Source organism: Rhipicephalus microplus, chromosome 1 (genome assembly GCF_043290135.1).
Source record: "Rhipicephalus microplus isolate Deutch F79 chromosome 1, USDA_Rmic, whole genome shotgun sequence".
NCBI lineage: Eukaryota > Metazoa > Arthropoda > Arachnida > Ixodida > Ixodidae > Rhipicephalus > Rhipicephalus microplus.
The window spans coordinates 250,122,737-250,131,941 of record NC_134700.1 but is presented as its reverse complement, the minus strand read 5'-3'; positions in this window follow the sequence as shown (position 1 = coordinate 250,131,941).

Genomic DNA, 9,205 nt, shown 5'->3' with positions numbered 1-9,205 from the left:
GAAAGATGGTCACCTGAGATGGGAGCATCGGAAAGCTGCCTTGAGGCACCTGTTGTGGGCTTGCGTTGGCCATTGGTTGAGGTGTACGGTGCCTAGGAGGTTCCGGCGAGTGAGTGAGCTCTGGCGCGAGGCCTCGCAACCGTCGACTGGAGCGATGCACCGGAGTTGCTACCGGTGACAATGATTCTGGACTCGATGAACGGCTCCCAGCGGGCGTGTGGAGCATCAGACAGGGTTGCGGCCCAGCTCCTCCACCAGTGTCGCGGTACAACGCGAATAAAACAGAGGTACACCTTGAGGCAACGAAAGCAGTGTGTTTTCAACAGCTGAGCCACAAGATCGTCTTCTTCGGTCTTGAGTGAAGCTAGAGGCCCACTACCTCCTGTCCACTGAATCCCCCATCGTTGTTTTCATCCACATGTAGACACGCGTCAATATTTGTATACTCGATTTATCTATATTTAAACAAATGCAGTTGAAATCCCCGGCAAAAATTAGCTTGCATTCACATTTCAAATACACATCAACTTTTTCAAAAACCTCCTTTCGATCTTAGTGGGATACTCATAAGATAAACAGGTGAAGTGCCTCAGACTGGCTGGCCGGCGTTCCGATAGGAGGACCTGTATTTTTCAAAGAACCTATCTTTTTCCGGCCTTTGAAAAAGATAGGTCCTCCTATCAGAACGTCGGCCAGCCAGTCTGAGGCACTTCACCTGTTCACCTTATGATTATCCCACTACGTTGTTTCCATCTGTCGGCTCCCATCAAGATTTTGGATTTCCTTTCGATCTTGTATCACAGTGGGTGCGTACACACAGATCACTTTGCATTTTTCTCTTAGTGAGGATAAATCACATATAACAAAACGACCCGCCTCGCAGGTAGTTACGGACTCAACTTTCGCATTAAGGCTCTGCCGAATTAACAAGAGGCACCCTGCAGACGTACCCACCGCGTGACAAACGCACACATGAAACAGTCTCGTGAAAGGCTGCACCATTCGCTCAGCGTTCTCTTCACTCTCTACTTTAGTTTTCTGTACAGCGACGATGTCAAGATCTTGTTCTATAATCAGGCGGTAAAGCTGGTTTTGCCACCGTTTGGCAGAAAGCCCACGTACATTTAGCGTCACCAATATAACCGTCGCCATCGTGATGAAAAAAAAAAGCCGAGCGAACAACGCTTACCTTACCAATACCTATAGGCCACTGTCCGGCCAACGCTCAAGGCGTCGTCCCGCCGCCGCCGCGTGAAAGCGACGACTAACGCAGGCGACCAGCACCCCGAGACTTTTTGGGACCATCCACTCGCAACTGCCCTTGATCTTCCTGGGTCAGACGCTGCTGGGACGCTGCGTCTCCCTCATTCAGGCGTCGCTTTAATGGCGTAGTTTCGACTGTATCCATGTCCAAAGTAGCGTCGGGGCTGATGACTGGCTCAGGCTCGTGTTGGGTTTCCGCACGAGTCGATCACCGTTGCATTGGAGTTCCCATAACCGTATTTTCGTCTGTGTCTCGCTTAGATGTCTCCATCTCTCTCTCTCGCTGGTCGCCACTGCGTGAGACGCCTCCACCGCGGCCCCCGATGCCGCGGCCCTCTCTGCTTCCTCTTCATCCATGAGCAATTCACTGTGGTTGGCATTTGTTGCTCGACTTGCTGCACTGGCGTAGGAACGAGTACAGTCCACCTGCCCATGCCCAAAAGTGTGACAACCTGGGCACCCTGCAGTCGCGAAGAATGTGTCCAGTGTTCCGGCAACGCAGGCACAGCGGCGCTCTTCCTGGCACGACCACCAGTGCCGTGCCACTCCCGAAACGCATCTGGTGGGGTATGCGATCCGTAGTAACGCCTTCATTCAGTAATAGCCGAACGAATCTTGTTGACTCAACTCCTTCGAAGTCTTCCTCTCTCCACTTGTCGCTGATGACCTCTTTAACTTCACCGTACTCCCGGAAGGCACGCCGTACAGTTTCTGCGTTGACGTCAAAGGCTACCCAATGCAACTTGAGACGAACCACTTGCCTCTCTGGGTAGACGACGAGGCAGAACCGGTCTTTCACGGAGAGTAGGCCAGCCTCCAGAAGTGTCCTCTTGGCCTCATCTGTCTTCATGTTAAGAAGCCAGACAAGCGACATCTGATACGCTCCTATGCCGCTCACCTCCTGAATGATGCCTAGTTCCTTGAGCGGCTTTCGGAAGTCATTAATCCCGTACGGACGCCCTGCAATGTCGCAGTGCAGAACCAATGCGCACCTGAGTCCTTCTCCTGAGGGCAGCGGTGGCAGAATTGAATTAAACGGTAGCCCTTGGGAAGTGATGTGCACGAGAAACCGCGGCCAGCGTCGGCCGCTTTCACAGCTCTTGGCGAGCCTACCAACCTGCGTCCGCACGCGTCGGTGACCAGAAGCAGAATGAGCCACCTAAAGGTACCTCCTTCAACGTTCGAACTGCAAGCTATTTATATCTACTACTTACCGCTGTTGGCAGGCATCCCGGTGGGGGGGGGGGCAACTATCGTGTTTTAAGCATTATCAGAAAGGTACCTCCTTAAACGTTCAAACGGCAAGCTATTTATATCTACTACTTACCGCTGTTGGCAGGCGTCCCGGGGGGGGGGGGGGGGACTATCGTGTTTTGAGCATTATCAGCAAGATGGCGCATTGAACGCGCGGCGGCTTTCATCTCTCACGCGTACTTTGGCCCGCGGAGAGGAGGGGAGTGAACTATCTCTCGAGCGCGTTTATCTCCCGGTGGAGAGGATCGTTCGTCTTGACTGACGTTGGGCTTGACTGGAACGATTCTGTTGTAGTTACGGGGCGCACAAAGGCGACTGCAATCGTTGCACAGCCTCCGTTTGCGAAACTTTGGCGCGCTTTTCAGACACAGCGAAGTAACAACTGAGACGCTTATTCGCGTTCATCTGTGTACCTGTGAGTACGTTTCGTGCGTCATTTGTGCGTGAGAAACGCGGGGCACGCTTCTATCTGCTCGCAATTCTGCGAGCAGATCGAAGCGCGCAGATCGAACCTTCCAATTTGTTGTTATCGCGTTCATTGCTTCGTCTTTGCGGCAAAGCTGTGACCTTTTTATCTGTTTCCTGGCTCTTTTTCATCGCAGTACAAGAGACCGACCTGAAATCGAGTTGTTGGCTCACGGCAACAAAAACAAAACAAAAAAGAGTACACGGACGACAATATGCTACGATTCACACGACGCGCACGGCCACGCTACGATGGCGGCGCCATCTAGTAAAAAAAAAAAACTTCAAACGCTGCCTTTCGCACACACTAAATTGCATAAATGACGATTGCTTGTTCCCTAAAAGTAGTTGATTAAATAATCGCAGCACATCCACGAGGTGAATGATGACGAGTGGGGCGAAGCGGATGACGCACGGAAGCTTCGCCCCAATCATCATCATTCACTCTGTGAATATGTTGTGGCACCGTTTTTATGGATATGCAATGCAATGAAACTGGCCATGACGACTACGACGACACGGGACGTACGACCCACGGCATAAGAAGCCTCGTCCCTAAGACATCGCACAACATCCGTCTGTATATAATACGTAAATACACTTTTTTAATGTTTAATAATAAGTTTAATAGCGACGCCAGGCAGACAGTTAGTACAGACGCAAATGCTCGAGCAGCCCAGTGTTTACAGCTCGTGCACACGCTCGCGCTTCGCACTCAGAAATGGTCCCATTGGTCATTGCCTTGTGAATTCCCCACTACAATACCCCGGCGATGAAGACGAGCCATCCGGTGTGACGAACGCCGTTTTCGGATGATCAGACTCAGCCATTGAGACCTGCCAATAACCTGAGCGCAGGTCAAGCGAGGAAAAGAATTCTGCACCTTGGAGACAATCGAGAGCGTCGTCTATGCGGGGAAGAGGGTAAACATCTTTCCTCGTAATGTTGTTTAGGCGCCTGTAGTCTACGCAGAACCGGATCGAACCATTTTTTTTTTTTTTTTGATGAGTACAACTGGTGAAGACCAAGAACTACAAGAAGGCTTGATGACTCCTCGCTGTAGCATGTCGTCTACTTGTTTTGCAATTACGCGACACTCCCCCGGCGACAAACGATAGGGGCGCTGGCGCAAAGGAATACTCTTCCCTGTGTCAATTGTGTGCACAACGGTGTTCGTTCTTCCTAGCACCGCTTGGGGAAAGTCAAACGAACGCCTGAATTCGTGCAACAGGGTAACAAGCTGCTCACGTTGAGCCGGGGCGAGATGGCTGTCGATGGAACGGTGAAATGCATCGGAAGGCACGCTGTCCGAGGCAAGGTGAGGAACCAACGCGTTCAGCTCCATATTCGGCTTGGTGTCGAAGAAATCGGCAGGCACGAGAGTACCTTCATCGATAGGCTGAATGAGACCGAGCGTCTCGTTGCGGCGCAAACTGAGGGGGCACGAGTTGGGATTGGAAATAAATATTCCGGTAGTGTCTTGACAAAGCGCAAGAACGGCGAATGGCAGCGATGTGTGGTGGCGGCTACCGAAGATGTCAGATGGCGTGAATAGGACGGTAGCGTCAGAAAGTGAAGTACAGTAGGCAGGGACAAACTGGGCGCTGAAAGGAGGAAGGTCTGTCGCGACGACAAGTTTAGCCACTCTATAGATACGGCCGCATCAACAGAAGGCGCATCACGAAACGGTAACAGCTCCACTTCGGCCCGAGCGCAGTCCACGACGGCGTGATGACGTGATAAGAAATCCCATCCTAGGATGACATCATGGGAACATGAAGCCAACACGTGAAATTCAATGGTGTACAACACGTCTCGAATAACCACTTTTGCTGTACATGCCGCGACGGGCTCAATTTGTTGGGCGCTCGCAGTGCTAAGAGAAACCACGGGAGAAAGCATCGTCACTTTACGAAGAAAGCGGCAGAGTCTTTGACTAATCACAGATATCGCGGCACCGGTATCGATAAGTGCAAGTGTTAGTACACCTTCGATGATTACATTGATAAGATTGGCGGGAGACAGGTGAGGACTTGAGCGATTAGACGATGACGCAGCTTGTGCCTCCGGAGCTGCGGCATTTAGTTTTCCGTCTCAATGGCGGTAGGTCGTCGACGCATAGGCGATACACAACGACGACTTGTTGAAGGGGAAGGCGAGCGGGAAGTAGAACGCAGAGAAGTGGAGGTTCGGGTGCCGGAAGCAGCTTGCGCGTCGTGTTCGTGAACTTCAGGTGGCATGTGCGGTGCGTGGTATGGAGGCCGAAACAAGTAGTCAGGGTATCTTGGTGCGTTAACTGCGAAGCGCCGACGACATAGACGTGCAACGTGGCCTGGAATTCCGCAAAAGTAACATATGGGCCGGTTGTCAGCAGTGCGCCAAGTATTTCCGGCGTGCTGCTGTGTAGCTGGAAACGGCGCGGTGGACGGTCGCACAGGTTGTGGCGTATACAATGGCAGACGAGGCGGAGGCATTGCCGCGACGGCCGCATAAGTGGCGCGGCAACAGGTGGTGGTGGAGAAGCAGACGTAGGTAATGGCAACGCCTCGGAGAACTGCTCTTAAATAGCCTGGATGGTCGGCGTTAGGCGGTTCGTCGGTGGTCGGCAGATACGAGAAACACGAAAGCTGTCGTGCGACCTCTTCGCGTACATATTCTTTTATCTGCTCCAGCAGGGTGCTGTCGCCACCGACGGCCAGGGCAGCGAGAGAGTCGTCTGCTGTCGTCGACCTCCAAACTGATGCACGTTGTTTGCGATTCTCTTCCAAGCTCTGCCACAATGTCACAAGTTCGGATACGGTACTTAGGCCCTTCGCCAGCAACATTTGAAAGGCATCATCGTCTGTGCCTTTCATGATATGCCTGATCTTGTCTTGTTCGGTCATGTCAGGGTTAAAGCGCCGGCATAAATCGATAATATCTTCATATAGCTTGTGAAGCTTTCGCCCTGCCTTTGTGCACGTCCGCGTAGGCGCTGTTCAACACGCAGCTTGCGCACTGTGGGACGATAAAACAGCTGCCAGGGTGATCTTGAAAGTGGCCCAAGTGGTAAATTCCGCACGGTGCTTTGTGAACCAAAGGCTGGCGACGTCTTTGAGATAAAATAGGACATACTCCAATTTCAAGGGGTCGTCCCACTTGTTGGCAGCGCTCACCTTTTCAAACAGATGCAACCAGTCTTCCACATCTTGGTCCTCGGTGCCGCTAAAGAAGGGGGGATCCCGTTGGCGCAGGGTGGTAGGCAAGATGACCAGTCGAGATTGGTCCGTGCTTTGCTGGGTGGCGCCTTGCTCGGTCGTCTGATCAGGCATTGCTGATGCAGTGGGCAGCTTCCGGCTTCGAAGTTCCAGGTTTGCGTACCCCGCACCTCCACCACTTTGCAAGGGAGTTTAATAGCGACACCAGGTAGTAGGCTGCAGGCAGCCGGTACGGACACAAATGCTCGAGCAGCCCAGCGTTTACAGCTCGTGCACACGCTCGCGCTTCGCACTCAGAGATGGTCCCACTGGTTACTGCCTTGCGAATTCCCCACTACAATCATGTTATTTATAATGCGGGAATTTCAGTGTTTTAAGCTACTAGATGTCAACGCTCTGTTGTTTAGAGCTCTCCCGGCCCAGATTTTCCTCTGCAGTTGAGTGTACTATATCTAGAGTCTGTTATACCAACTCTATATGTCCCGCACTGAACGTCGTGAGGTCATCAGTTTTCGGCGGCGTCTACAAACGCCTACGTATTTTCCAGTCGGTAAATTTGAATTACATTGTTTTCAAAGGATGCCAAAGACTTCACACAAAAAGCTTTAGAAAACTTCAATGAACCAGTGTTGCCAAAGCGCGAAAATGCTCGGGCCCCTGTGCTTAGTGTGCTTATATAGTGGTGTAAGCCAACTAAGCACACGGGCTCTGAGCATCTTGCCTTCATCGAAAATGCGGCCGGGATTCGGTCCCGCGACCTGCTGAGCACGAGGCACTGAATATGTAGAAAATGTGTGCATCAAAATGCTATGTGTGCGTCAAAATATGAATTAAGGAGCTCATTCGCACACCAGTCACAAACTTGCTTTATGCCCTTCACTTCAACAGTACAAAAAAAAGTAGGGGAATTGTCCAAGGGGCTGTATTTCTGTATTATACACAACTAATGATACCGATAGGCTACTAAGCGAGAGAAAACATGGAATATACTATTTGTGGTTTTTTAACGTCATTGTAATAATTGTCACTCATGTTGAAAGAAACTAAAGTATATGAAAAATCACTCTTTCGGTCGATGGGATCCGAACCCACAACCTCTGAATTCTTACACCTTAGTTAGATATTCTACCGTTTGAGCTACCATGAGCGGTGCTCCTTCGTCCACTTTATTATTGTGACAGTCTCGGCTGGTTTGTGTTGCCGCCGCCGCCGTCATTGGTGGCGCGCCGTGCAATTCAAGATGGCTGCGGAAGGATGATCAACCCGTGAACCCGCATAAGAAAAGATAGGACGCACGGACGTACTCCCCGTGCCGCTATCAGCTGATGAACTCTTGATCATCAAATGAATGCATATCGAACCAAAGTGCTTTCCCAACCGATAGAAACTGCCGAAGACGCGAGCCCAAACGGACTACTTCGCGTAGTGCTACTACATGTGCACAAGCTCCGCCTCCGTAGCTTTCTCTTCAGTACCAAGAAAAGTTAACGCCGAGCCTCCTCTTTCTGCGGAGCGAATCGCCTTTCCCGCCGGGGTCGTCTGCGCGCGCGCTTATCTCGTGAACGAACAAAGGAGGGGGGGGGGGGGGGCTTTTGCTCAGACAGCAGGTGGGAGCTTCTATGGGCTGCGCTCTTAACACGTGAAAACGGCGCTAAAATAGTACCTGTAGCGGCCGTCAACATACAGATGCGCTCTACACATAACAAACTGCCACCAGCGGCTAAATACGACATATAGCCCTTAACCAGCAAGCACTGCCCACGAGTGGCACTTCAGTCAACGCCGTCACTATGCACGAGCCTTGTTGCGATCATCTACTGTGGCCGCATCGCAGAAAACTTGGCTACTTAGCAAGTGCATGTTTACTACAATTAATATTGTTCCTAAAAATGCTAGCATTGCTTCGTAAAACATTCGAATATGTTGCTGTCACATTCATTGTCTTGCCTCTTTGGCAAAACTGACTTTCTATTTTATTTTTTACGCTTTAATTTATTTCGAATTAGGTGAGAATTATTAGGACACACTTATGAAAGTGAAAATAATGACCCTATGCTTTCATTACTTTCTCTTACTTAAGTTCCATTACTTTTGCATAGTTCACTACAATAGAGGAATACATTGCAGTGAAACATACCAACAGTGGCAAAAGCAGTAGTGCAGTGGAGTGTCCTGCTTGCATTACATTTCTAATATCAAATTATTAATGTATCAAACTATTCTGTGAAATTCTCCTTACACAACACATCTCAGTTAGTTTATCATTGTTCACAGACCTGGAAATTTTCTGGGCCAACAGTTATCCACCAGAGAGGGCTGGTCAGATAATCTTGAAACCCATTTCACAAGGTATTACTCCGGAAACTCAGGGAATATCGAGAGAAAACAAATGTAGGACATTTAAGTGCCTTGAAAACATATTTTCCATTGAGCTCAATGAAATCATGTTCAAGCCTTATTTTTGACTGCATCACTTATTCAAATTATAGCAACACTAGCACACATTAGCCAACTTTTGACCAATGCCAGATACATAATCAAACAATTGTCAATATTATGCACTTTTTAGCCAAGATATAGATGTTAAACTTCATTTGACCAACCTGCATGTTTGGAGTAACGACGACACTTGTAAAGGCATACCTTCTTTCTGCACCGACTGTATGGTATGAGAACTGCCTGTAGTAACTGCACTATCCTGCTTTTTTTTTTGCCTAGTGCTCAACTTACAGTGCAACATGGTTACTTTTTAAGGCAACTGTACAACGTGATTACTATTTCAGGTTATTCTCTGACACACACTTTTGCCTGGAGACCCAGTCAAAGAATGCTTATGCGTGAATACTACACATGCATTACGAGAAGTCAATATGCTTCGAATGTACACCAACTACAATGCCACATGGTTCTGCTTAAAATTTTTCATTATGCGTTCAGGCCTTGGCACAGCGTAGCTGTTCTGTATCCATATGAGTGAGCGCAGTCATTAATTAAACTGCAGTCCCACGTAAAAGTGAGTGCATGTG